General features: G+C 39.3%; 1 protein-coding gene across 1 annotated transcript in view; it reads right to left on the minus strand.

Annotated features, from left to right (window-relative positions):
• LOC119911022 (leucine-rich repeat and fibronectin type-III domain-containing protein 2) overlaps positions 1–23,092 on the minus strand; it is a 144,326-nt gene that overhangs the window by 25,944 nt on the left and 95,290 nt on the right. Inside the window, exon 4 of the mRNA XM_038729920.1 lies at positions 20,487–20,574. The gene's annotated coding sequence lies outside the window, so the exon portion shown is untranslated. The remainder of the gene's footprint in view (positions 1–20,486; positions 20,575–23,092) is intronic.

Genomic DNA, 23,092 nt, shown 5'->3' on the forward strand with positions numbered 1-23,092 from the left:
CACTCCGTTTTGTGATTAGAAGCCGTTGTGGTAGTTGAGCTGTGTTTTTCATACAGTAGAGTGCTTGCTTTATACTTAGGTAGGAATATTTACTTTCAATATGGATATAAATGCATGGGAACTGATTTATATTCTTATCTCTATAATGTTTCAGTTTCACAAACAAAACTAAAAACCACAAGAGGAAACAATTGCTTTTTGCTATTGACTTTTGAGTTTAACTAGTTGCCTAGCTTTGCACAAGAGAACACATTGCAAAGGCAGTACGTGGAGCTCTGATTGGCTAAATATAACCCTAACCTAACCCCTAATTTAAACCAACCTAACCAACTGAATAAAGAGTATTCGCCAGTCAGAGGCAGAGTTCTCAGAGTCCTGATGGTGGGGAATGTCTGCTGGATGAGGCAAAAAAAATGTTTATTACAAATTTTTGAGGTGATGTGTCATAAGTTGTTCTTTCAGCTTGTTCCACTGCTGCCAAGTGGCCATGAAAATCAGTTAACGCAGCTTCAAGATTTGGTGCAGCATATGACGAAACCATCATAAAACAGCAAATAATGACATACACAAACGTGTTGACTTCGTGGTCAAAGTCTATTGTACAGTACTTTTTATACAAGGTCTGTCTGACACAGTAAAAAACCTTGCCCAATGGTCTCCCTGGACGATGCCCCCCCCCCCCAAAAAAAAAAAAATTTAAAAACATCTCAGAAGGAATAGCACCAGCTCACTCGCTCTCTTATCAGAGGCTGCCAGATGCCAGCCCACAACACCATCCCACACACAGCCTGAAGGTGCACCGCAACACAAAGCCATCGCATTGGGGAAGGAAAGCGAGGGAGAGAGTGAGATACAGTAGAGGGAGAGGAAGAGGGAAAAAGAGATGTATAGCCTGGGAACATTCAGAAGGAAAAGTGGATCACCGTGCGGAGGAGGGTCGATTGGAGCAGAGGGAGGCAGGGAAAAAGTGGATCGGTAGCGTCAAAGACCAATCTCTCTTTTTCCCCCGCCATGCCTGAGAAGCTAAAGACCAAAGAAAGGAGAAACAACTTTAGATGGGTTCTGACAGTGTGATCTGCTACCGTGGAAAGGGAGGGAAATAGAATGGTTTGCGATGGTTCCCACAGCAGCTTTGTGGAAACAGTAAAGATGATGCAAATCACTTGTGAGTAACAAGCTCCATCCATCACCCTTGTTACAGATCCAACAGGCCCAGCGGTGAAGCCAAGCATGCACACATTGTATGCAAAAGCCTACAGGCAGTCTTTCACTGTGGGTGGAAGCTTTCTAAATTTCATATGTGGAAGGCAGAAAACCTTTTACCAGAGAAAGATACACTGTCTGATCAAGCCATCTGTGATTAGATTTTGACAGGCTGTTGAAAGTGCGCTGGTTGACAGCCCCAAAATTCAATTTTGTTTCACTTTCTAATGTGCTCAGCTTAAAGACAACTATTCGTGGTGACATTCAGATGTACACACACTTGACAGACACACTCGCATACACACTCATACACAGATGATGGCTGGCAGATGCTCACTGCCTTAACTTATTTTTCAGGCTGCCAGTGAAAGCTGATTACCAGCACCAGCCGTCCTCCAAACAAACAGCAGAGAGCTAGCGGAGTGTATGAGTATAACATTTGAGTTTGAGAGAGAGAGACAGGGACATACAAGAAGGTGTCATGAAAGGCACTGATCCTTGTATAAAAGCACAATTCTAGCATGGAAAGGGAAATAAAAGGAGGGAGCTTAATGTGGTTGTTTGAGGGGTTAAGACAAATGGCAAAAAAATGGAACAGGTTGAAGGGTTTGTCTAGGGTTGATTGAAAACAATAAGAAATGGTCATCAAAAGCTCTGAGGGGTCAAGGCGATGTCTGTTTTGGCCGTTCAACACTACAAAAGCCAATAATATTTCAAAATGATATGAAATAGAAAATACTGCATAACCTTTCATTCGCAAAGCCAAAACCAGTAAATGTTTACTGCTAACATTTCTTCTTGATAAATTACATAAGAGATTAGTCACTGTGGATAAATTTTCTGTCAACTGACCAATCATTCAGCCAATGTAGAATATGTAACGCATTGATCTTTAGTGTCCAGACTCTGACTTCGCCGCTCCATACAAGGAAACACCAAGCTCGGCACTGCAGGGAATGGGGAGTCACGGGAGTCGACCTGCAGGCATGGCAGGAGAAGACTGAGTAGAGCGCTGATGGGTAGGTACACCACCCTAATGAAAAGGGTGCACTGGATATATGTAGCAGTTAGAAAAGTGTGTATAGTGGCTGACTCGAGTTGACTGCCTAAACTAGCTAGCAGGCTTCACTTTATTAGCACTAGATTAACCATCAATGAAACCTACTAAAAAATACTGCAGTGGCATAGATTTCATAAAAAGATAGTTCAATCAAAATAATTAATTAGTAGTGATAGAATTAATTCATTGATGGTTTTGCTCTTTACATGGGATTAATTGACAATTTATTGAATATTTGAGAGAATACTACAGAATACGGCATAACAGAGACCAAAATCCCCCACACACCCTCAAAGCACAACGGCATTCTGAAAATGAAGACATGCATCCATCCATCGTCAACCGCTTATCCTACATACAGGGTCGCAGGGGGCTGGAGCCAATCCCAGCAGACATCGGGGGAAAGGCGGTGTACACCCTAGACAGGTCGCCAGTCCATCGCAGTGCCACACATAGACAAACAACCAGTCACACTCACATTCACAATTTAGACAATTTAGAGCGAAAATGAGGACATTGTGATGATGATCATTTGGTGAGATTTCCAGTTAAGGAAATACAAGAGAGAGTGAGTGAGTCTGAAATGTCTAGTCAGGGAAAATGTTTGCAAGAGGGAAATAGCTATCTGTAATTCAAACTTTACCCAAGCTCTAAGGTAAACCATGTAAACCCCACCCATCTGTCACTCAAAGAAGGATGAAACAAACACCCAGAAATGTTAGCAAATATAAATTTAACCCCAGTCTGTCCACAGACTGAGAGAAAGCTAACAGAGGCGGAGTCAGAAATGATGGCGGGTGATTAGTCTCCAGCTCGTACCAGCAAGATGTGTGTGTGTTTATGCAGAGGACTGTCCATATGGAGCACTGTTATATAATTCATACTGCAGGTGTTAAATAGCTGCTTAAGCTTCCTGAATGAGAGACAAGCTGATTTAGAATAGGACCCCTCATATACAGTGTGCACACATGTATGTTCACAAAATGGCTGACAGGAAAAAGTCACTGAGGAGAAATATGTCCAGGAAGAAGGATACACAATGAGAAGGGAATAGGAAGGGCACAGACCCAATCAGCAGGCTGTCAGCCAGCTTTTTGTCAAACAGGAACATGTCTGATGTGAGGCTTCCCTTTTGGACGGAATGCAGTGTGTTTTAAATTTGTCTGAAGAAGCGCTGCTAGAGCAGATTCAAATCAAATCAAAATAATCTGCATGTGAGTCAGTCAGCCAATATCATGGTTACAATAATAGGATTAACTTTTGTTTCCTACTCAATACGAGGTTTGCTTTCAAAAGCCTGATAAGGGTCCCTTTTAATTAGTTTGAGAAATTTTGATAATAAAATAAGTCAAAGTGATGTATGATTGAAGTAGGCAGTGATATGGAGATACTGGCTGTCCCCTTTGATGTGAGATGCACTTTTCTGCATATTCTGGTACAGTCAACATCCCTGTCACACAGCAGATGCTGCTGCCTCTCTTTGTCATACAACTGGCCCAAAGACAGGAAAAGGATCTCCCGTCAACAGAGGCTCGTACAACAAAGGCAGCTGGTAATTTATAGTGCTTAGTGAACCTCTTTAGTGCATGTTGAGGCCACTGAAGATGTACTCTAAAGCTCAGCAGAAGAGGCCTGCCTTCCTCTGATCTCTGTGGGCTTCGATCACCCACTGGTGATATCGGGAAGCAGAGAAAAGGACAGGCTGTTTTCCTTTACTTGTTTTTCTAGTCTTCCTGTGAGCTTATGATGAGAATCAGTCAGAAATCAATTATATGGCTAGCTAAGTATTTAACTGAATGTTGTGACTGTTGTAGTACTCAAGTGTCTCAAGTCCGGTATTGAGATATTTTCTCTACTGTCTCAGACTTGTCTTGATATTGGGGTTTAATTTCTTACTCAGATATATCTTATCTTATCTTGTAAGTCATTTATTTACATTGTATTCTACCTAGTCTCAATGATATATCATTTAATAAATTCCATATACCATTGCATTCGTATTGTTATAAGCAGCATTTTGGGATCATTATTCAAATACCTCACATCATCTTGATAGACTCTGTGGTCATTGGGGTGGCTGCATGAACCAGAGACTCCCAGTCACAAGAGTCCATTGATTGAAACATAACAATCAAGAGGAGCGTGAGAGAGAGAGGAGTACTGTCAAACTCAGGCTCCTGAAATCCATTTATCAATCCCCGTTGGCTGCTCACTGCTTCCTTTGACAAGGTAGAATCCACAGAAGGACACTATTGATATACTCAAGTATATTCAACCAAGTCCATTTGCCCTTTGATTTAACCTTCCTTGGATAGCTATGACCTGGATGACTGAGAAACCTGACGGACATTACTGACACACTCTGCTTAATCCTATACCTTTACAGCCAGTCCACCATATGAGAAAATATAACAGGAACAGGTTAAGCTTGTTGTGTTCTCTGTTCTATTTATTTTGTAATTTAAAATTGTGTTCTTTTTGGAATGGTTAAAGTCATTAAGAATGCAATGACACTGGTTCTAATGTTGAGATGTATAATAATGGTCTGCACAAGACTGTTTCTTTGAATCCCTACCTGATCTGAAAGCCATTCACGTTTCATGCTTCTGAAGTTTCTGAAGTTTCTTTACCGAGGTTTTACACAATGACTAAATTTTGTTTTGTCTGAAACATTTCATGTTGCCGTCTCGATAAGATCTCAAAGTCTATTATCTATTGGACTTTCCAAGGTAAGTAAAAGTTAAAATATCTAATGGTGAAATTTGATAGTGAGCTTGACAAAAGTCTAAAATGAGTTTAAAGCTGTCTAACATTACATGTAGACTAGAACAGAATGTTATAACAATGTAAAAACAAGTCAGAATTACCTTGGGCAATATTGCATGGTTTTTCTTTAAAAACTGGTGAGAAGTTGGTCTAAAGTGTCTGATAAAAAAAGAGAATAGCTGACTACAGTGCAGTTGTTCATCTAATAATTCTCTCTTGGCCATTGTGCACTAATCACAGCTGCTGAACATCAGTCAAGCTTTATCCTGCACTGAGCTGTTGAAGTTGAGGATGAACCTTACTGAATGCTCAATATCTATCTTTCAAACACCTGTGTGTTTAAGTCAGTAGTCTGTTTATACATTTTGAATAATCTGGATCATGAAAAGGCTTGTGTTGCTCTGGATATTTTCAGTTCCTGTTTACACTGTGCAGACCCCACACAATATTATTGTGATTTTAAAAATATTGCGATATATTCTTCTTATATAACTTCTTGCAAAGTCTTTTTCTATTGGACTGAAAAAGCAATTGATTTTTATTATTATAGTACCAAAAAGTAAAATTCTCATGTACAATTTACATAATAAGAAATCGATACTTTATGTCTGTGTATCGATGCAATATTGCCATGGAAAATATCGCGATATGTCGGTATGTGGATTTTTTTCCCCCACCTCTAGATTAGAATGGGGATAATTACTGTAATAATTCATAAACTGTAGTGTCTGTTCAGAGCGCATCATATGTTCATATCCGAATAATGTATTCTAATTTGTTCACATTCCTAGCTGCAACATAATGTACAGTAAATCTTACCTTCCTAGGTGGATGATAGTATCTGATAATTATACAGGATGTTTTCAGCAGCACATATACTTCATATCGCAAGGCTTTTCACCGCTACGTTTCAGAACAGTTAACAGTTATACCTTACTTTTACAGTCTATCACTTCAGTCTCAGGCTTTTAAAGTGCTCATGTTTCCTGCTGCAAATTTGTAAAAACCCATTGTGGGGGATAATAGAGGACCTTGCACTGATGAATTCCTCTCAAAACGTTTTCAAGGCATGAAAATAATACTGATGGCATGATGCAATAAGAGGCAATGTCATGTGCTACTAAAAGATTCCTATCTTCACGTTTGTCCACAAAAAACATTACTCTTGATGCTATTCATGGAGGGGAGACGGGTGAGGAACAAAAAGAAGAATAGTTCACTACGTGAATCCGAAAACAGACGGAAAAGGAAAATAGATTTGCTCCGACAGGTGAGATTTAAAAAAATGGCGTCACAAAAGAGACAGGAACGCTCTTTCTTGGCAAGATTCTGCTTTTTGACTCAGCTCTGCGTTCACTTGCAAGACCCCTCTTCCTTCCAAATCGGCAGCGAGCAAGAAAACACATCATACAAAAGCGCATGGCAGCTGGTGCAGCTTTATAACAGCATTAGTTCAGCTTCAGTGCGTTTGTCACACCGAATTGGGTGGGGATAGAAAACTCGCGCAGATTTAGCGCAGATCAATGCTCTCCTTTCTCAGGAGTTGTGCATTGTGTGCAACACGGCAGAGCATCAGAGGTGGCCTAGTTTGCAGTGCTTCATATAAGCTTGTTTTGCTGATGGGCTCTGCTGAGGAGTTGCATTTGTGGACTGAAATTGATTAATTATCATGTGGAATACTTTAACAAAAACACAAAGTAATCCCAAGTTAATAAGCAATTAAGCCAGGCAAATAAAGAAATGTATTTGTTGTTGTTCTATTTGAATGCTACAATGATGATGTTCATTTGCATTCACAGAAACAACCTGTCACTGACACATTAAGAAGATTTGATGAGATGAGTGCATACTAAACTAAGACGGGTTGTGATTTCTCCTTCACTGGGCTGAGGGGATCCCTGCTGGGCTTGAAGTAAAAAACATGCGGGCCATATTTGATTCACACTTACATGGTGCGTGAATATATGACACTGCCTGGTACCTGGTTAATGTAAGCTTGCAACATAAATATGTCATAATATATAGAACAATGGTGTGGGAGTGTTTACAAAATACCTGCCTCATGTTTTCAGCATCTCCACTGATTTTAAGATGTGTGGGCATGATTGCACCAGAGAGCTAGAGCTAAACTGCTACTCACTAATATTGCCTAATTACTGCTTTGTAATTATGATAATTACACAAGTTGCTCAACATAGGACCTGGTGTTGGGTTTCACAACTACAGATTTAAGGCACAACTTAAAGCAGCACTAATCAACATTTTCATGTTAACAATGATTCACATGACCATGTATAATGTGGAAAGGGGCTCTTGTGGTGACATATACCACAGAAAATTATCACCCGACTCTGCTATTCCCCTTGACTCTGAGAACAGTTTTAGCCTCTTTTTAGCTCATGTCTTAGTTATCTGGCCTGCACCATTTAAGCATAAAAGCTTTGATAAACCCACTGTAAACTACCTGCCCATTATCAAACAACACACAAATTATTAACTGGTGAGTATAATATTGAGCAGTTTGTCTTTATACATATATGCACAGACTAAGAAACATATCAAAATCAAGTTGCTAGTAAAAGTGTACCAAAGTATAATGTTCAGTATACAGACAGGTGTCACCCATAGTTTTGTCCCACTTCTATTTTTTCCACACACATTCATCAGTGCACAGTAAAAACTTCTCTCATCCTTTATGTACATAAATAATTACATATATGGATGGTCTATTGACATACATGCATAATAGTAATAACTTATAGCGCACATATCCATATCCAGTACATACTACATACTATTTACAAAAAGTGGTCACTTCATGTGGGAGCGACAGCTATTTAGCAGCCTGACTGCCGGGTGGTGTGAGATCTGATGCTCCAGTAACGTTATTTAGATGGTAGAAGTGAGAACAGTCCATGAGCAGGATGGCTGCTGTCCTTAATGATGTTATGCCTTTTTGCAGCGAGAGTTGTAAATGTCCTAGAGTTGTGGTAATTCCGTGCCAGTAATTTTAGTTGCTGACTTTACAGTCCTTTTTAGTTTTTCTTTACAGCCCTGTGCAGTCAGGCTGCCGAACCACACTAACAAATGGGCCTATAATGCTAAATGAGCATGGGCATTACACAGTATGGTCTTTATCTCTATCTGAAGAAAGTTTTTCAACACCATTAATACACTGTCTACAGTTCAGTAAGTTTGAACTATAAAGTCACATGTTCAAATGAACATGAATGCGATGAATGCTAAAGTGGGATGTATTTTAGATTTGTTTGCCTAACTCCTTGGTAGGCACCATTATGCAAATGCCGTCGAGACCTAAGAAGTTGATGTTCATAATAACTGATAATATTTAACCTAAAAATCTAAATAATGGGAAAAACTTTTATTAGGCACTTCCTTCTGGATAAATGCCCACATCTTTGAAACTCCATGCCCCAAGTTTGCAATTAACACTTTCTGTTATAAATTTGTTGTCTCCAAGCTCAAGACTTGACTAAGCTTATGGGTCTAAATCAATGTCAGTATCATTGTAAATGCACAGACTATGAGTCATAAATATCACAATTTGTAAATACAAAACATGCACAAAATCCACAAACTCTCCATGATCCACAAATATACAGTGGGTACGGAAAGTATTCAGACCCCTTTAAATTTGTCACTCTTTGTTTCATTGCAGCCATTTTCCAAAAATCAAAAAAGTTCATTTTATTTCTCAGTAATGTACACTCAGCACCCCATCTTGACAGAAAAAAACAGAAATGTAGAAATTTTTGCAAATGTATTAAAAAAGATCATAAGTATTCAGACCCTTTGCCGTGACACTCATATTTAACTCAGGTGCTGTCTATTTCTTCTGATCATCCTTGAGATGGTTCTACACCTTCATTTGAGTCCAGCTGTGTTTGATTATACTGATTGGACTTGATTAGGAAAGCCACACACCTGTCTATATAAGACCTTACAGCTCACAGTGCATGTCAGAGCAAATGAGAATCATGAGGTCAAAGGAACTGCCTGAAGAGCTCAGAGACAGAATTGTGGCAAGGCACAGATCTGGCCAAGGTTACAAAAAAATTTCTGCTGCACTTAAGGTTCCTAAGAGCACAGTGGCCTCCATAATCCTCAAATGGAAGACGTTTGGGACGACCAGAACCCTTCCTAGAGCTGGCCGTCCGGCCAAACTGAGCTATCGGGGGAGAAGAGCCTTGGTGAGAGAGGTAAAGAAGAACCCAAAGGTCACTGTGGCTGAGCTCCAGAGATGCAGTCGGGAGATGGGAGAAAGTTGTAGTAAGTCAACCATCACTGCAGCAATCCACCAGTCGGGGCTTTATGGCAGAGTGGCCCGACGGAAGCCTCTCCTCAGTGCAAGACACATGAAAGCCCGCATGGAGTTTGCTAAAAAACACCTGAAGGACTCCAAGATGGTGATAAATAAGATCCTCTGGTCTGATGAGACCAAGATAGAACTTTTTGGCCTTAATTCTAAGCGGTTTGTGTGGAGAACACCAGGCACTGCTCATCACCTGTCCAATACAGTCTCAACAGTGAAGCATGGTGGTGGCAGCATCATGCTGTGGGGGTGTTTTTCAGCTGCAGGGACAGGACGACTGGTTGCAATCGAGGGAAAGATGAATGCGGCCAAGTACAGGGATATCCTGGACGAAAACCTTTTCCAGAGTGCTCTGGACCTCAGACTGGGCCGAAGGTTTACCTTCCAACAAGACAATGACCCTAAGCACAGCGCTAAAATAACGAAGGAGTGGCTTCACAACAACTCCGTGGCTGTTCTTGAATGGCCCAGCCAGAGCCCTGACTTAAACCCAATTGAGCATCTCTGGAGAGACCTGAAAATGGCTGTCCACCAACGTTTACCATCCAACCTGACAGAACTGGAGAGGATCTGCAAGGAGGAATGGCAGAGGATACCCAAATCCAGATGTGAAAAACTTGTTGCATCTTTCCCAAAACGACTCATGGCTGTATTAGATCAAAAGGGTGCTTCTACTAAATACTGAGCAAAGGGTCTGAATACTTATGACCATGTGATATTTCAGTTTTTCTTTTTTAATAAATTTGCAAAAATTTCTACATTTCTGTTTTTTTCTGTCAAGATGGGGTGCTGAGTGTACATTACTGAGAAATAAAATGAACTTTTTTGATTTTTGGAAAATGGCTGCAATGAAACAAAGAGTGAAAAATTTAAAGGGGTCTGAATACTTTCCGTACCCACTGTAAATCAGTAACTTGGCAGAGCCATCGCGCTGGCACCCTTGACTTACACAAAGTATGTTCCACCTGTTGGACAAATCCATACTACACTTCATGAGGTATCGTTACAAACTAGGCTACATTACTGTTGCGTAAAGCATATACATATTCAACACACATCTGCCAGTGTGTGTTGAATATCAGACTGGTAAATTGACTTTGATATGTAGTTGGAATGCCACTTTAAAAATTCATCATTCCTGCATGCCATGCTTTCTTCAGTCCCGTTTTAAAATCATCGACCATGCAATAAGTTGAAATGCCACCATAAGTAATTTTGTATCAATTACATTGTTGTTTACATTTACTTGCACGCACTTTTTTAATCACCAATCTCTCTCAATCTATTTTCCAAATGAAAATCCAAAAAGAAATCCTGATTTGTAAAGCAGACCCCATATATTTGAGTCTGCAAAAGCAAGAAGAATGCAATGAGCACAAAGACTTTTATTTTGTAGCTATGCAGTACGCCAAATGAATGTATGAGTGCAAAGGCAAATACAAGCCTTACACCCACCCACAGTCCTCACCAATTTTGTTTGTATTCATCTTCATAAAGCAAAGGACAAGTGCTGTGTGGGTTTGCTCAGTGTTGTATCTCGATAATTACATCTACAATTGTATTGTGTACTGCAGGAAAAAAAAACAAAAAAACAGTTAGTCAATTAATCTAATACTGACTATTTAAATCTTCAGCAGCTATATCTGCCAGTGGGGTAAGATTTAACTTGTTCCCAACGCAAATCAGCTTCTCTTGTTTGAAGATAATGATACACACCCACTAGCAAATTATCTAAGAAAAAAACTAAATATACCACTCTATATGTAGCTCGGTATTTCCTCTAGAAATCATAATGCGGAACATGGTAAAGATCAGAGCATTTTCCACAGCGCCAGTGAAGTAGAAAGAGCTCCTAAGCCTGATATAGATGCTGTAATTGGTTGACCTCTGGTGTGTAACAAGACGATGGAAATTCTCAAACCTTAAAGCAGAAAAAAGGAAAAGGTTGGTGCAGCCAATCAATGACAAGTAAGGTGAATGAAGAAAGAAATCAAACTGAATTGAAAATGCATGATGGATGCTTTTCTGGTCTTTCTGTTTTGCAAAGCAGCGGTCCATATTGTGTTTGAGCTAACAGTATACACTCATGAAGGGAGCACTGTAATTGCTATAAGAAAAGAACATTTTACAGAGTGCTTTTGTAGGGGCTGAATGTAGCAAAAAATGAAATAAACTCATGTGGTAGAACAATTGAAGAGCACCAGGGAGGCATAAAAACTATGCTGTGTCTGTCTATTAACATTCACAGCCAACTCCATAATAACTTTATAGCTTTGAAAGCTTCTGGTGAATCTCAAAAGCATCTACAGTTTTAATGACTAATGTAAAAAGAACAGCTGCAACAACAAATTATATTTAAGAGGTAGCTTGGTTTGTGATAGAGACAATGTGTGTGGTCGATGGAACACAAATGAGGGAGAAAATGTTTTTGGTGAGACTTTCTGTGCTTTAATCAATCAATTTATAAGTGAATTTCAGTGGTGGGGAGAATACTGAAAATCTTTGGAGTATTGAAAAAGTATAAAAGTACTTTGATAAGTAAGGCTATAAACTACTCAAACTACAAGTTACTTTGTGTTTTAATATTATGTTGTGTGTGCAGGCCAGAGATCTTAATTGATTATGCATTCAGTGTAGTGGTTCAAAGCTGTGTAGGAAGAAGCAAGCGGCTGCATTTTTAAACCTTTGTCTAAACCTTGGTTTAGCTGCACCGTTTCTAAGCTGCGAGTCAGATGCTAAGTGAGACAGCAACAGCCCCCAAAGCCCTCCAACTGAACACTTCTTGTTGTTGCCATCAAACACAGTCAAAATGGACACTGTTTCCCAAATGTCAGACCTTTTAATGTTGAAAGATGAAACCAAATTATCAATTTGTTGCTGCTGTTTACATTCATCTGGACGCAAATTCAAAAAATGCATTCCAGAATGTTCGGGGTATATACCTGCATGTTTATAAATAACTGTATATATTGTTTTATTTTATTTCACTTATGTGATAGTGACAATATATCTATTAATTATCGGTTAAGGTAGATGTGTGTAGCACAACCTTGTGTTGTAAATGGATAAGTTAACTACCTTGTACGCGGAGCGTTTTGCCTGCCCGACGCTGTTGGTTTGTTTTTCATTTCTCAGATTTTGTTGATTTGGTTTTTAAACCATGCTTTTTGTGCTTCAGCCATGGTTAAGTAAGCTATATACTTAAACTGTTTCTTTTTTGTCTGTTTTAATTGTGTTTATTGTTGATATGGACGATCATTAGTGAGCACAGGGTATTTTGTTTTTAATTTGGCCAGGTTATGCTGTTTCTGTGTTGAAATGGCTTCCAGCAGAAAAAGACTTTGAACGCGAATTCTCCTGGTGGAATCACAAGCATTGTCTAAAAAAGGTTGGGATCAGCTCCGGCGGCCATGTTGGAACCGAAACGCAACACTGCTGTACCCTGTCATAAGTCCAATATTCACTCTCTGTTAGCTCAGTCTTTGGTCTCTACAAACTCCTGAGGTAAATATTTTTCTGAAATGAAATGTCTATAATGAAATAACATTTTATTATTATGAGTAAATTCTTTATAGTTTATTTCACAAATTGTTGTTTGGTTCATTTATGTATTTTATTCGTGTAATTATTTATTTGATAATTATTATATTATAGCAAATAATTATTTGATATTTTGTTGTTCCATAGACAAGATATTGTGTCTTCCTGTAAATGTGCTGTCAATCCAGGGAACAAACTGTATCTATTTAGTCCCAAATCTGTTTGTTTAATATCCGTTCTATGTGTGCATATGTGAAAAATTCTGAAGTTCATTCCTGTTGGCTCCCGTGTAAAATGTTGGGAGAGAGTTGATGCTGAAAACCAACAGTGACAATATACTGGATGACTATTTCAACGCAGTTTATATTGTTCTCACTGGAAGTGGATCCCTTAGCAACTCCAGCAGCTGTATCTTTGATCACTATTCTTTCATCTTTTGTGAACCTGGGACTGGCACGGAATTGCTGCCTAGCATGATATATGACATTCCATCTCAGAAGCGTATGAAAAATAAATTAGATTTCCCTTCACCATTTCCTGATCAGCCCTCCCCTCCTCCCCCTTCTTTCATCACACCTGCCTCGCTCTTCCTGCCCATGCATATGGCAGCTCGGGTGTAAAACCCAAACATTACGGGCGTGTTCACACCAAGGATGTTACTGAAGGTTTGTTCAAACTCTAGTCTGTTTCCCATGTGCTCTGATACTTTCCAGCAATGCCATTATAAACTAAGATTGCCCCAAATAAGACCACCTAAAATGTGGGTCTTCATTACTTAGTGTGATGTCATTTGTCAAGTGTCAGAACATATTTTAACTGTAAATTCAGACCCAAATGTTAAAGGTGTGATTTTTCAAAAGTATACATTCAACATTTTGAAAAATATGCTTATTTACTGTCTTTTTAAATATAAATAATCATTTGTGATTGTATGAGGTGTTACCTGTAGGAACTATTTCTGCATGAACAACAAGTTCCATATGCATATGTTTTTTAAACCTGTATCAATACATTTTTTTTGCAACTTTGACATACCAATGTCACCAATGTTTTTGGGCTGTTATTCCGCCATTAGCTTGGCCGTAGTTTACAGTTTAGGATGATTTTAGACCAGTGTCGCTAAATTTTGTTAGTTTCTAAATTTCAAACCTTTTAACATTTATGTTCCTTTAAAGGCAATCTTACTGTTTTAATTTTAAGCAAGCTGCAACCTCCAGGACTGAAAACTTAGTTCCTCGAATGTAGGTGGGTAGGTAGGTTTATTGTCATAATACAACAAGGTATAGAGTGAAATTTAGTTTCGTAACTCCCTTCTGCTAAATAGCAGACAATATACATTAATAAAGAATTAATTATAAAAATGGTAAACAGAAATAAACTGCAGTCTGGTGGTGCAGCAGCAGAAACTTCTATATCTCTTCCCAGAAGGCAGCAGGGTGAACAGGCTGTGGCTGGGTGGGTACTGTCCTTTAGTATCCTTTGGGCTCTGCGTAGGCACCTCACCTCACCGATATCACTGATGCTCGGGAGATGGGTACCAATGATCTTCTGAGCAGTTTTGATCACCCGCTGCAGAGCCCTCCGGTCCTGTGCCGTGCACATCCCATGCCAGTTAGTGATGTTTCCAGTCAGGATGCTTTATATTGTTCCTCTGTAAAAGCTGACAAGAACTTGGTGTGGGAATTTGGCCTTCTTAAGCTTCCTCAAGAAATACATCGGTTTCTGAACTTTCTTCACCAGCGTGGAGATGTGAGACCACCATGTCAGGTTCTCTGTGATGCTGATTCCCAGGAACCTGAAACTGTTCACCTGCTCCACTGATGTAAACAGGAGTGTGTGTCTTTATCTCCTTCTTCCTAAAATCAATGATCAGCTCCTTGGTTTTGCTGACGTTAAGCAGTAGGTTGCCTGCGATGGACTGGCGACCTGTCCAGGGTGTACCCCGCCTTTTTCATCTGATGTCAGCTGGGATTGGCTCCAGCCCCCCGCGACCCTGTACGCAGGATAAGTGGTTGACGATGGATGGATGGATGGATGGAGCAGTAGATTGTTCTATGTGCACCACTCTACAAGATTTTGAATTTCCTTCCCATATGAAGTCTCATCGTTGTTTGAAATCTGGCCGATGATGGTGGTGTCGTCCGCAAACTTCACAACAGATTTCTCTCCATGTAAAGGGATGTAGTCATGGGTGTACAGCGTGAACGGAGGGGGCTGAGCACTAGAGCACTAGAGTGGAGGAGGTGGTTCCTCCAATTCTGAACTGACTGGGGTCTGTTTGTGAGGAAGTCCAATATCCAATTGCAGACTGTTGTATTTAAACCCAGAGTGCTGAGTTTGCTGATCAGTTTCATGGGGGAGATTGTGGTGAATGCTGAGCTGAAATCCACTTGACGCTGGCTCCAAAAGTGAGTCAATCCCCATAAACCCCCGTGTTACAATGCCCAACTTTACAGTGGAAATGAACATGTTTACAGCCTGGTACAAAAAGCAGTTTCCCTTTTCTATAGCTAATTTCCCCATTCATGAGGTATTTTTGGACCCATTTTGAACTGCAGCTAAGCTAGTAAAATGCTAAGTCACAGAGTAACAGCCCCAGTATGGCTAATGTGTAAGCAAAAAGCCTATTCACACATGTAGGAGATATAGTGTAACATTAGCTTTAATGGAAAGTCGAGTTTCTAGACTCTCTTTATTTTTGGTCTTCCCACTCCTGAGTGAAATATCAAGCTTTTTAGCCACCTGAGTTCACCAGCTAGTCGCTAACTTTGTCTATAGTTTTGTGTTGGGCAGGTGGTTTACAGATAGTTATTAATGACTGACTTACTTACAGATGGTTCTGCCTGACACTGATGAGAGCTGTGTCATTTACATGTCCCCACCACATTTTTAAATGGCTGATTTTGTCCCCATAACTTTTTGAAAGCATTTGTTAAATATGTTCTGAAAAATAGCTTGTACCAAGAAATAACAAATGAAAATGCTTTGAGAAAGGTTTATTTGCACAATAAGAAAACATGCAATGCCATTTAAATATAGAAAAAACAATTGTGTATTATCTAAAAAACATTAACTTAAGCTTAAAAAAACCTGCTGATTGCTGCATTATATTCTGTTATATTTTAATATTTATGAACTGTCACCTGCCAACTGAATTTGTCTTTATATAAATAAAGACATTTCCACCATGTCTGTGAAGGTTCTAAGTTCTCATAGTTATCCAAAGAAGGTTAAAGTCAAGGGCAACTGGACTTGGTTGAAGATAATAGAAGACGTTTCGTCCCTCATCCAAGAGACTTCTTCAGTTCTGAAATGACTGGTAGGGAAACTCAGCTATTTAGCCTCTGTGTGATCATTTGCCAGGATCATCGATACTGCTGGTTCGTTAGAGCTCCTGGCTGTGGTAACAACACAGGAGGGGGTCTACGCCACCACTTATCCCCCACTTACAATGCTGTCCTTTCATCACTTCCCAGGAAACTGAACAGACGTAACCTCTTGGCCTCAGGTGAAGATGCCATCGATGGTCGTTCAGACTTGGCCTCGGGTGGTTCTAACGACCATAACGACTGTCGTTACCACAGCCAGGAGCACTAACGAACCTGCGGTATTGTTATCATCTTGTTTTTGACCATCGTCAAGTCTCGTGACACACTTGTATCTACATCGTCACCCCTAATCTGAGCCTTTATGTCCCCACCACTTTTCAACACAAAGTGACACCCTTGGCTGTGAGAAGGAACCAAAACAGTCAAGCTGAAGGCCAGAAAATCAAATCAAATAAAGTTAAATAAGCCAAAATACTCCATAGACACAAGAGGAACTGAGGTCAAGTGATAATTTTCTGTTCATCAATACGAATGAGCCTTGTCACATGACACACAGTAAGTTGATCCATATTGAATATAAAAATATCGATGATAGCAGCTTTAACGCTGTGTTGATGCAGATATTGACATTTGACTAGGAACTAAGGCTCTTGCTGGGGTCAGGCCTTCCTGAATCATCCAGTCCCCATGTTTTCTCAAATTGTCATGTCATAGCCTACAAGATTACTAAAATACACACATTCACACACTATTTGAATATATATGGGACATTTGTTCACATGCTTTGGTTTCTTGTTATTATGCAGTGTTAATCTTAAATACCTAAAACAAAATACTATGAAATATAATTAAAATTGTATATGTTATCAAACACAGAGTCCTGTCACACTAAGCACACCCAGTTATTTGAAACTTAACATCTACAGTGTTTATGCAAAGTGTTTTCATGAAGACATCAGACTTGCAGAATCGTGGTATGAAGGGGGAACTAATTGAAACAATGCATGATGGATTTCCCGAGATATTCCTCAGAGGAAAGCAACTTCTTTATTGAGTCTGAGCATGTCGGATCTACTTACTGTGGGCCAGAAATGATTTATCAAGCTTTTACTCATTGTGTTCTAAAAATACATCTTCATCTAACTCTGTTTTATCTTCTCAGCCTCAGGTTCAGCGTTTCACTAAAGTCGGATGCTGATGAAAATATGTGACGCACCATTTCCACATCACAAACGTTGCTTTTATGAATCATCAAGGAGAGACATTCTATTTTGAACTGCTACACTTTTAATTAATATGCCCTTACATAGTAACCATATAACAGTGATGCACTAAATCCATCCAATCCAAGCCCGCAGTATATTTAAAAAGAGGCAACTCATGCCAAGAAAACACTTTTGGATTCATTTGTAACATGCGTTTGACTCTATTCTTCATTACCTCTCTTAAATACTTTCTGTGTAGCTGAGTGCCAGCAACGGCTAAACACCACTTCACTCTCTTCAAATACAGTACGCTCTAAGATAGCCGTACTCTGGATTAAATAAATCCCCCACAGCCTGAGTTTAAGCATTGTATTGCTTCAATACAGGGTTTACAAAGACTGAGGCCAAACTAGTGAAAGTAGTGCACAAAAGGTACAACTTTGTTGTTTCCAATTAGAAAGCAGATCAAGCAGCACATTTATTCTGCATGTACTCCAGCCCGTTCTCATTCCCAGAGCGCCAAATAGTTACGCTTTGTCATGCCGTTTGGCGTATGGTACTAATTTACCAATTCAGATGGCACCCATGAGCGTCATAGCTCAACACACTTGGGGAAGCCATTTGTTCACTGCTAAAAGTAGGCCTACAATAAATAACAGAAAAGTCAGAGTAAGGAGGTGGGTGTATCAGAATCCGGGCTTTCACCCAGGAGACCGGTGTTTGTTTCCTGTGTGAAACAAAAAGTCAACAATAATTCTTTTTAGTGATGTTCCATAACTTATGTAAGTTACTTAACTCATGTAATTTAAGACACGTTGTTATTTTAACCCAAACCATGATCTTTTTCTAAACTTAACCAGTACTTTTTGTGCCTAAACCTAACCAACTTGTTAGGTTTAGGCCACCATGTTTCAGACGTTTACTATGTGCCATTTCACTGAGTTAACCACTGGTTTTATTTTGAAAGTCCAACCAGACGTTGCATATTGATTCTTGCTAACTTGACCGTGGAGCCCTACACGTACAAAAGCAACTCTAAAGGGTACCCAAGGCATTAGAAAGCAATGCCAAGGGGTGTCGACGAAGCAACCATATGTGATGCCTTTAGATGAGAACGGGTTGTGTACTTATAATACCTTCTCTATTTTTCACAGGTCCATGACCTTCACAAACCTCCTGAGAGTAAATACATAAAGCTTCAAAAGCATGAAAGGACTCTTTTGATTACTTTTTTTCCCTGTCTGATACAGGTTCCAAAGTATGCATCAAGCATGTAGGGACAGCTTCCAATGAGACTCCAAAATGACACTTGCTTGACAGTAAATGGCAAGTGTATGGCAAAAACTGCACTCCCATCAGCTGGACACTACACATTTATTTATTTATTCATTTTAATTTTAAGTCATCATCCCTGCATACTGTGTTGTCAGAAGCCCGTTCAAAGCATTGTCACGTATACTGTGTAAGACGATCAAAAGCTCCAACTGCTGTTTCCAAGGTCAAGACCAACCTTTCAGTCTCAACTGTTGTTTATATGTCAAACATTTGATTGATCTACTTCCTATCCTTAGATCCTTGTTTCCAATTAGGAAAACTCTCCCTAAATTGAGACATCAAGCTCATTTTTATGCCTTAACTTCCAAATAGTTCCCCCCATACCTATGTTAGCATCATCCTTCTGGTTGGTTGATTTCAATTCTATGTATTAAAGCAATAGTTTGACATTTTGGGGAAATATGCTTATTTGCTTTCTTGCTGAGAGTGAGATGAGAAGAGAGAATTATCATACGTGTGTAAATATAAAGCTAGGTCCAGGAGACGCATAGCGTAGCATAGAAACTGGAAACAAGAGGGATCACATTGTATAATTTAATGAATGCCTACATTTATTTTTTATGTATTTTGGTGCATTTAATAGAATGTTTATTTATTTATTGAACATATTTTAATTTCTTTATTACTCCATACTGGTAGGTGGATTTTGTAACTGGTTAGGCAGATTAACTTTCTTTCCCCCAAATGTCATACTATTTAAGGTTGAGGCCATAATAATTTCATGTCTGTCCTGCCAACAAGAATCTTAATACATTTTTCAACCTTTAAGCCAACAGGAAAAAAGTGGACATTTGAACTACTGAGCAACTCCATCCACTTAGGAAGATCGCAGTATATGATAACAAGCACCAGAACAGCCACTGTTTAGCTGAGATACACAAACATTGCCCATTTCTATATTGAACTATATTCACGCATATATATCACACAAACAGTATATGTCTCCCCGTCACTGCGTGCTACACTGAGAGCTTCTGTAAACACTTTAAAGGATAATTGTGTTATTTTTTTATAAACCTGGGTCCTATTTTCATACATCTGGCTGTCGAAATGACTAGTAGATACAGAACATTGTAATCTGTGCAGTAGATGGCAGCTGCAGTTTTAACCTATAGGCTTACATGTTTGCAGCAAATAAAACTACAAGTAATAAAAGCTGAATATTCCAATTGAAATGATCACCGAGATCAGTCATTGTTCTTCTGGCAATATAATGAAATCTGGGCACATTGCAATTGTCTAATAGGTAGGTGGGTTTAAAGTCAGTTAACAGTAAGCAACTGACCAAATTAAAGGAAGAAGTCTCTTAATTTACTTTGTCACCAGCAAACAGACGGGCTACAGATGCAGGTAGATGCAGACTATTCAGAGAACATGGAGATACAGTATAATGCGAGTTCAATGGTAAAAATAAATATGCTGCGTAAAGCTTAATATGCAAGCTTATAATGTGAGTGGGAGGTGCTATTAGCTTATTTGCTATGTTTGTGTTCTACAAAGTGGTAAAAATAAAAAGAGAAAGAAAATTTTTTAATTGCAGGCAGGGCCTTCATCATGTGGGAAGGGAATTAATTTAAGTCACATTGCAATTTCTTTTCATTAGCCAGATTTATATGTTTTCTTGCACAACTACTCATTCATGCCAACACTACACACTGTTTCATTTCCCAGATACTCAGCATTACTCCTGGGTGAAAGATAAAGGCAAGTCTTACCTATATTGTGTGGTATTGTGCCATATGGTCCAACGGAAACACCTCTAGGCCACACATTCACCCTCAAAGGGCACGATGAAAAAGAAGACTGTTGAAAGAAAATAAAAGAAGAGGCTGTTAAATCGCCATTTTCAACACCTTGACTTTATTGTCATTACTGAAAGAGGTTATTTCTCACTATCATATTGAAGGTAAGGCGTAGATAATTAAAAGAGACGGTGATGTGAGGTCCCATGCAACATACACACTACTGTCAAATATTGTATTGAATAACACTGCAATAAAGTAGCCTACATGAAGAATCACACTATAGATTGTACATGTTTGTACTCTCTATGACAACATGTATGTTAACCTCTGTATTGTGACACACCCTGAAACAAAGCCATATACTTTGATACATTTGATGTGAGCCAGTCATGCCACAAAGCTATGAAACCTTTCACCATTCAGGCAGCGCTATTATGACTTATAAGGAATTATCTGCTTCTCAAACAAAAGCCTATAAAAATCTCCTTAAAGCATCATGTAGCAGGGAGGGGAGATTAGATTGGTTTATGGAAAGTTATTGAAATAGAGCACAGCAGGGTGTTTGTGCAGGGCCCCGGCTCCAAAGTGACATTATAATCTCGGCAATGACTGAACGCACATTAATCGCCTCTTTTCTCTTATTTTTGTAGCCAGTCGTCCCTACAAAATGTTTGCCTTTCTAAACATATTCTCTGAGAGCTGCCTTGTTTGTTTGCATTGCAAATATGTGTGGGCGCAAGAGTGTGGGTGTGCCTGTATGCATGTCTGAATATGTTTGTGCTCGGCTTTATGCATGAGAAAAGGATGCTTAATATACAAGGTCATGCATGAACAAATGCTTGTTTTTTTTAACATGCGGTGAGGTGAAATGCCACCATTTGCTTTCAAAAGAACAGAAACATATGGTCCCTCAAAGTGACAAATGAGGGTGAGCGTGTTTGGTAGTCTCAAAATGTGGCCTCGTATTCAATATGAAGGGAATCGATGACAGGTTACACCTCTTGTCTTCCTCCTTTGATAGTAAACATCTTTATATTCCACTCAGTTTCATCCTTTGAGGTGTTTATATGCTGCTTCTCTCAAGAAATTGCCGTCCCACGCAAGAACGACATGATCCAGCGTTTGTAGTCGGTGCTGCTGTTGACTGATTCTCTTTTATACAAATTCACACTCTCGCACTACTGTTCCCTCCGTGCCTCTCTCCGGGGGCTCATGACACACCTCGCTCTCTCGGTTCAGATTCATTGCCTTGTCTTCCTGCTCGCTCTTCCCTCGTGATCTCGCAGAGGATGTCAGTCTGATAAGTGGAAACTACTCGCAATTGCACCCCCAACGGTGCTTTGATTTCTGGGGCATATCTTGCTCATCAACAGTTTTCTGTCGACAAGGGGACCCTACAAAAGAACAACCTAAGCCTCAGTTTTTAGGCGGGTCCCCGGCTGGGCTTAGCCAGTCAATCGCAGTGTTCACAACACCAACACAGGATGCCCTGCAAGCTCACCTAAGAGACTGTAACTCAACTCAAAACCTTCCTGACTAGAACTATTCAAGCTGAAATGATCTGAGAAGTTGGACAGTGGGTTGATGCTGATTACCTGAGATTTGCCAATTTATAAAGTCATTACTAGCTTTTAAGGCTTAGCAGTCAGAGAATCTAAATAAAAGCTTATTGACCCACTGTCATTAGCTGTCTTCATTCAAATGGCATTTAAAAGACACTACATCGAGCAATTACCTGCTGGGGTGCATATTCAAGCTAACAAAATAACCGAGGGAACTGAGACTTTAAAAGATGCCAAGAGAACAGCATTTCATTATAAAAACACAACAAGGCTGTTAATAAAATTCAAAATGCATTGGAAATCTGTTAATCCTTGTGTGTATATATATATATAGTAAACAAACTGCTGCTTGGTTTTCTAACTCAATACTGCAGTGAATTCAATGAATGATTCCAATTTCTTTTGACTATGCGATTCAGAGTGCATGATACTGATGAAGATTTTAATTAAACGTTCTGTTTGTGTTGAAATCCATGCACAGCAGAATTCGCTTTACACCCCAGGAAACACAGAGTTGTTACATATCCATCCATGACTACAAATACAGGGCACACAGTAAATCATGTTATGAGACTTCATTATTCTGTCTTTGTATCAGAATATAATATTAATGTTGCTAATTAAAAGATGAGTTTACTTGGATAAGGCAGACCTAATGACATACTACTAATAAAAAAAAATAATAATTAAAAGTGGAAAAAGAATGGGGAACACAATGCTGTGAAACTAACCCTAACCCTAACCAACGATGAATTGACTCACGAGTCGTCTTGCTGAAGCCTTATATATATTATTCCTCTGTGCCATAGAGCTCTGTTGTTTTCCAAAAACTATTAAACATATCAAGAAGCCTCTCTGTGGCATTAGAGGATATGTTCCTTCATTACCATGAACATGGGCACTGTATATTTTGAATAGATCCCAGATACACCATCTTGCTATTAACATCAACTAGAGACCAAATGTGTGTTAATCCACAGTGAAAATAGTCCCCAACAAATGTATTAGATACTC

The sequence above is a fragment of the Micropterus salmoides genome, unplaced genomic scaffold (assembly GCF_014851395.1).
Source record: "Micropterus salmoides isolate LMB-PRFRI ecotype aquatic unplaced genomic scaffold, ASM1485139v1 Ms_hic_scaffold_19, whole genome shotgun sequence".
Classification (NCBI taxonomy): domain Eukaryota; kingdom Metazoa; phylum Chordata; class Actinopteri; order Centrarchiformes; family Centrarchidae; genus Micropterus; species Micropterus salmoides.